Source organism: Catharus ustulatus, chromosome 2 (assembly GCF_009819885.2).
Source record: "Catharus ustulatus isolate bCatUst1 chromosome 2, bCatUst1.pri.v2, whole genome shotgun sequence".
Classification (NCBI taxonomy): domain Eukaryota; kingdom Metazoa; phylum Chordata; class Aves; order Passeriformes; family Turdidae; genus Catharus; species Catharus ustulatus.
In genome coordinates, this window is record NC_046222.1 from 12,024,809 (window position 1) to 12,032,065 (window position 7,257).

The 7,257-nt window shown below is 39.7% G+C and overlaps 1 long non-coding RNA gene across 1 annotated transcript; it reads right to left on the minus strand.

The window, feature by feature from the left end:
* Positions 1–4,169: 4,169 nt before the first annotated feature.
* On the minus strand, positions 4,170–5,941 carry LOC116993137. Its single transcript, XR_004417189.1, has 2 exons — positions 4,871–5,941; positions 4,170–4,274 (listed from the first exon to the last, which is right to left on the minus strand). It is a non-coding gene; the product is annotated as an uncharacterized LOC116993137 (long non-coding RNA).
* Positions 5,942–7,257: the final 1,316 nt, after the last annotated feature.

The following is a 7,257-nucleotide window of genomic DNA, read 5'->3' on the forward strand; positions in this document are numbered from 1 at the left end:
CAATGATTCATCTCTTTTAGCAGTGAGGCCAATCAGATTGGTCAAGCATCATTTAACCTAAATGAATCTATATTGACTATTCTTGCTCATCTTGTTTTCACCCATTTTGCCCAGACAGAGCTTCAAAGAAGATGTTTCATCATTTTCCCGTCAACTGAAGCGAAGCTGACGCGTGCAGGTACCCAAATTGTCCTTCCATTTCTTTCTGTGGATGTAACTTGTATCATTCTTTGGAATGTGTTTTTACCCCACCTCTGGGCTGGGGAAGTTTTCTGTCCTGGGTCCCCAGGTCTGTGCTCCACTGCTGCCTCCTCCGTGCCCCTCAGGATCTCAACCTCCCTCTTTGTTGTGATCTGTGCAGCCACGGTTTCCATTATACCCCTCACTAGAGAACCTTGAGAAATGTTGTCACCCCATATCTCCCCATCACAAACCTCTGGTACTTGTGCTGCACAGGTCCCTCAGCTCCCCTGGCATTGCTACAGCTCAGCTGCACCTTGCATTGTTACAGCTTGCTCTGAAGCTGCTGAGCCACTATTTCCCAAAGCCTCTGCAATATTTCCCCTTCAGTTTTCCTGCACCTTTATTTTCACCCTGTTTTTCTTGGGACTTTGTGCCTGTAAACCTCAACTGTGCTGTTATGGGACGTTTTCACAGGAATGAAAAATTGGTTTTTGGAGTGTGGGGACAATGACAAAGCCTCCCCTTTATTATCTTGTTTCGTACATCTCAGTTGAAGCTGGCAAAATCCAACCACACTGCACAGCAGAATAGATAAGCTATTCAATTATTATTTAATAGGTTTTTAAATTTTGTATATTTGCCTAGCACAATTTAACTTCTTATTTTATCACTATTTAATTCCTCATTTAATTCATTATAGATAATTACTTTTTAAATTTTAATTTTTATTATGAGTATTATAATTTTATCATTGGATTATCTTTTTCCAATAACATGCACAGTTGGAGATCAACTGATGTATGGTGTTTGCACCTGATCACCACGTTCCAGTCAGCAGCAAAAGCATAATGAACAGCCAAGAGGGAGATTAAATGAATACTTACATAGAGCATAGCTGTGTCATCCTGCCAGACACCCCTTGGAGGGAGTCTGCAGCTCACTGAGGACTAAGCATCCAGTGGCTCTGGAGTTCTACACAGATGGAGTCACAGAACCACAAAACCATTGAAGTTGGGAAATACCTCCAAGGTCATTGAGTCCGACTTTCAATTGAACATAAAGAACATTGAACATAAAGAAAAAGCATAGCATTAAGTGCCACATTGAGTCTTGAACAATTCCAGGGTGACTCTACCCAGGCACCTCAATTCCCAATTCCAATGTTTTTTAGGAAAGCAGAGTTTTGAGGTTCCTTGATGTGCCCTGCTTCCCCAGCAGCCTTCCCAAACATGCCATGGCTCCTATCACACCCTGCTCCTCCACCATGCCCACACTGATCCTGGGACACTGCAGGGAGCCCCTAAACAGGCAGGAAAGCATATTTATAAAAAGCAAAACACAGAAAATTCTGCCCAGAAGAGCAAAGTGGCCCTGGCAGGGTGCAGCTCCAGTCACAGAGCTGGTGTTTGGGTATGAGAGGAAGGGCAGGAAGGACATCAACTATCCCTCTCCTGCTGAGTTTTCTTGCTCTTCATTTTCCATTATGGAGAAATAACTTTTGGTGATTAAAAACTGCATGCAAAAGCTGTTTCCTCTAGCAAATGAAGACACTATTCAATGCCTACTTGATGGGCAATGCTATAGCTGGTGAAGATATTCCATGACTGGGCTCAGCCCACAGAAGCATAGCCATGCTTGTGTGGCTCTCCATGTTCTCCTCACGGCAGGAAATTTTCTTGCCTTGTGGCTAAGTGGGCCTTTCCTTACTCCCTGCTTGGTTTCCTCTTGTGACTGCTGACTGAGGACTTCACCCTCTCACAGAAATGGAGATGTGCTTGGAACAGCCACACACTGGCCTTCCTGACCTCTGCTTAGACAAACTCATGTCACCTGGTGCTTTATCTTCCTTTATGTTCTTGGTTAGGGGTAGGTCTCTTGGATAGTGCAGATCTGTGCTACCAAAGGAAATAGCTCAGGTGGTGACAGCTCACATCAGCTGACAATTCAAATGAGTTTTCTTAGTGTCCTTCAGTAGTGAGACCCTGTTAACTGCAACTGCCTGTGATCCCTTGTTCACTGTTAAACTCACTCCTTAATCTTATGCATTTCACATCTGTCATGGATAATTATTTCTTCAGTATATTTACTCATTTTTAATTCCTGTGCAGATGAAACTCTGAATTAATTTGCAGTCCCTCTGATTTCTGTACCACTCCTCTGCTCTTTGAACCATCATGTCATATGCATTAATGTGTATAGATTGATAAACAGAATCTTTGTTGTCAAATAGAGATAAATCATTCTAGTAACTTACCTCTTTTGGGTTTGTTTTCAAGATAAATAACTATTCAGGGTATCTTGCTTTGCCAGTATTCTCTAGATACTCCTATTTATATCTCTCCTTGGTAAATCCAAGTACTTACTGTCCACAAGGAATGGAAATGTCATTTTTACAGCATCCTCACCCTGCAATAGGTTTACAGCTAGCCAGGTGATGACCATCAGACCCTGAAAAGTGCAACCAGCAGAGGTACACACAAGGCACTGAGTTTTTAATGTGTTTTTCAGCTGGCTGAGGCAGCTCAGTGAGCTGTTCTGCCCTGTTAAAGTGACCTTTCCTATCCTGTGCCTCTCTGTTTCCAATTTCCAACCTTTACCCTGGTCCTGTCTCCTCATCACTCAGCCCCAGCCATGTGTTTCTCTCTCAGGATTTATCACCATCCTCAGGCTCTTCCTGCCTGCTCCTGCCTCCTTCAGTCCTGCTCTCAGCCACCCTCAGAGGGGCAAAATAATTATCTGGACTTTCACTTGCCTCATTTTTTTCATGATCCTTTATCCAGATTTTTAGCTCTGTCCAACTGGTCTTCTCTGATGTGTGATCATGACTCCCCACTTCAGCACCCAGCTCCTCCCTCCCCAGGCAGTCATAACTGCTGGACTCAGCAGTCAGTGGGTCTGCCAGACACAACCTACCTGGAGGTCTGCTCCCAAACCCCTTTTCAATTTTTAACATCTAAATCTGTAGCTTTGCCTTATTTAGAATTGCTGTGCACTAACTTAGCAATTCAGAGATGTCATTATTTTATCAACCCTATCTATAGCCTGGTTCACAAAGGCAAGCTCTGGTATGCTGGGTTATTATATTTTTCTCAATCAATATATTGATTTTTCTTTTCTTTTCTTTTCTTTTTTTTTTTTTAACAGAGGGCTATGGCAAGATCAAACAGGAAAACAATACAAGCTTTCTATTTAGGATTTGTGCTTAAATGACAAGACCTATATCTCTCATTATCCAAGAGCTTTCCCTCTTAGCAATTATTCTAAATTATGTTCTTTCTTTCACAGAGAGCATTTGAGATGCTTAATACCTCTGTACCTAGAGAAGCAAAACTGCAAGACCTTAACAAAGGGTAAGGGTGTTATGTACAACCAGGAGAAAGCAATTCAGGGTGCAGTCCCTTTATCTGATTGTAGAATTGGGGCTGCAACCTCTGCATTAAATCCCCAGACAGGACATTCCATAATTCTTTAGGTATATTGATAAAGATATGGCCACAGAACATAACTGCAGCCTTGTGAAATGCATAATCCAGGTCTTGTCCGTGTGCAACACACTCAACACTTCTACAGGGGTTCAATAATCCAGCTACCATTTAGACAGGATGAAGGAAAATACCTTAGATGAGGGTGTTACAGGACTCAGAGCAATTGGTGATTGAAGGGAAACTGTTACCAGTTTTACCCAGAGGAATGTTATTTGATCAATGCTACCATCTTGAAAGGACATAGATAAGGAAAATGGAACTACATCTCGGAAAATATACCTGATTTCTTCTTATTTCAGATAAGCATTCATTGTTCAGGGTTTCTGGATTTTTTAGGGTTTTTTAAGGGTTTTTTTTATATTAATCTAGCACCAGTGATACTGAAGGGTCAAAAATTTCTTCATATACATTGTTTAAGCAGTGAATTACAGCTACCTTGAAATCACTTTGTCTAGGTTTCAGAATGTGACCAGGGAAATAATTTGGAGATAGAACCTAAAATGCAGAACACAGAGCAGAGCTAGTTTATTCAAAGACAGATGGAAGTAACTCCAAAAAAAACCCCCATGAGTTCGAGAAGTGTTCCATTTGAAGACTGTATTTGCCCTGAAAAGCAGAGACCATGCTGGATTAGACAGCAATAAAATGATTACTCTTTGACATTTTTTTAGCAGACAGAAGGTGGCAATTTCTTAGATATTTTTTGTGTCAGTTTTATGAGATTTTCCAAAAGCTTTCCTGATATGCTTTTGGTAAAATTTTCACTTAGGAACATAAGGAGTTACCATATTGGATCAGATTTGTGATCCATCTGGTCTGGTAGTCTGTCTACAACAGCAAATAGTACCAGACATGTCAGAAGAAGGTGCAAAAACCACACAGTTGACAGAGGTCGTTTCATGCCTTCCCTAATTGTCAGGGCATAGTAAAAGGATTTTTAAACCCTTAAAATAATTTGTCTGCATTAAATAACTCTGGATATCTTTATTGTTGCTACAAATGGTCGGTCCTTTCACATCCTTCTAAATGGCTTCCAGAATTGGCTTCCATCGTCTGGATGGTTAACAGCCAAACAATACTGGAAAAGCTACTTTCTCTCTTAATTTTACACTCGTGCCTTCTATTTTCATTAACTGGTAGTTACATCAGTCAGTGTCTCACTGCATCATTGAATGCTTTAAAACAGATGGACTCTCTCTCACCCTTTCTACTCCAGGCATTGCTTTGTGTTCATTTCTTTCACTCATTCTCTTTTTCCTTTCCAGAGCAGAAAAGGCCAATCCTTTCTGCTTCTCTCAACTGAGATTTTCCCCTGTGTCTGATAATTTTTCTCCTTGCTTTGAGGGAGCAGAGTGCAGCAGGAGATCCACTTGACACAAAGTGCAGCTCGAGGAAAAGGCAGGACAGGAGCAGAGGGGTCACATAAAAGCACAAGGCTTTGTTTTGTAGGAAGTTGAGTGAGAGGACACAAACTCATTTCTGTCCTGCAGAAAGTAGAAAAAAAAGCCAAGGTGAGATGGTGAACAATCTCCCAGAGAGGCTACATGAGGTATCCTAACCTCTACTGTCTTGAAATCTGCCTTGTCTGGAAACACTGTGAAACCAGCCCAAATTTCAGCAATGCAGAGCTTTTCCAGCAGCGCTGACCATGGACTGAATGGAAAATATTAATATCATCTCAATAATGAGAACCTAAAAAAAAAAAGCTTGTGTTAGAGGCTGATCAGAATGAGCTAGTTGTGAATCTTTTTCTTGACTGTGATTGATGCTGTGTGTTTCTTGAGCTACTTTCTGACCAGAGGAATAAATTTTTTGATTCAGAACTCTTAAACAAATCCTTTAATTGAGAGTAAAAAAAAACCAAATCTCCAAATTTTACCAGCTTCACTGTATTTCCACCAGCTCAGATAAATTCTTCCAAGCTGCTGCCAGTACCACTGCTCAGCACCCACGTATTGAAAGTAACTCTAAATAATGTCACAAGGCTGTGCACAGAAGAGATGCCATTGCAAAATAATTCCTGGAGGCAAATTTGAATCTCTCTCAATTTCTACTTAAACTGAAGAATGACTCTAAATTTTTGAAAGAAGACTCAGACATTCCCTATGTGACTGATTGCTTCTTTGGCAGGCAGATGCCACTTTTGTCTTTACAGAGTTTTCACAAGTGTGACCAAAAGATTTTGGTAGCATGAACTGAGCAAATAAATTACAAAGCACAGAAGAGAAAGAATTCCACTCCTATGGATATTTAATAGTTCAAAAGTAAAATGACACAAATTAATATCCACAAAATATTAATTCATTCGTTAAGAGGAAGGACTATAAAATGAGTAATGGATAGCAGAAACACTGAGAATATCTGTAAAGGTTTCAATTTAACAACACCAAAAACCACCTTTATAGATCTCTTCAATTTACTTCTATACTACTGATTTTAGGTGTGAGTTGGAACTTTTTTTCAAATGCAATAAGCAGAGTGTACGTAGTCAATCATTTACTGATACAGAATTACAAATTGCACTCAGTTTTATTACTGTTTTAATAACTGATAAGACTTGTTTTGCCATTGCTTACTGATAGGTTTCATCAGCCACCCGCAATTTAGTCAGCACTTTGGTGCAAAACTCTTTAAAACAAAAGTGTGTAGAAAAAAACACAGAAATAATGTAAAATGTAACATGGTGGAGGGCTACCACCAACAGTAGATGCTTATGTCTATAGGTATTAGGGAGAAAGAAAAGAAGAGCGGCAACTTCTGTGTGTGTGAAGGAAAAATATACCAACACTGCACACATGAAATGTGCATTTATACGTGGGAGACTTCATTTGAAAAATTATCTACAAGATTTTGATACCAGGAAAGCTGAGTGATGTCCATTTGTGCAATCACTGGGGATTTGTCTGCCTGCTTGTTTGCTTTAGTACTTGGCCTTCCTTGTTCAGTTCACAGGGTACTGGAACTGGCCAAATTCACTACTCTTTGAGGTTTTGTGTTTTTTACTAAGTTTACAAGATTATATCTCTCTTTTCAAACCCTCTCCTAAAACACAAAGCAATGCTAGTTTTTATTAATTTAATTAATTTATTAATTAACCTAGGATCTTGTTTCCATGCACTAACTCTTCCATCTGTTAGTGTTCACAATAATTTTAAATTAAGAGGTTTTTACAAAACCTCTCTGAGCTTACGTCCAGTTTACAGATGGTCAGCCGAGTCACTGAGAGTTGAAAGCTTCCACCCATTTTTGATGCCTGTAAGGTTTTATTTTGTGGAGTATTTAACATTATGTTAAACATTATACCTGAACTTATAACACTATACTTAAAGTTCAGCTTTCACCAACTTTATTTTACTGCTATGTGCTCTTTGTTTCAGCAGGTTATATTTCAAGATGTCAGACAAGAAACAGGAAAAACACAGCTAATGTGAAAAACTGAAAATGCTAGGTAAAAAATAAATTTATTGTTTAAAATAATTTTGCACTCTAACTCTGAACTTCCCCAAATGAAAACCTTTCCACTCAAATGCCTGGGCACAAACTCATATAACAGGTTGTGCTGGACAACTCGAATAATACAGAGAGTTCC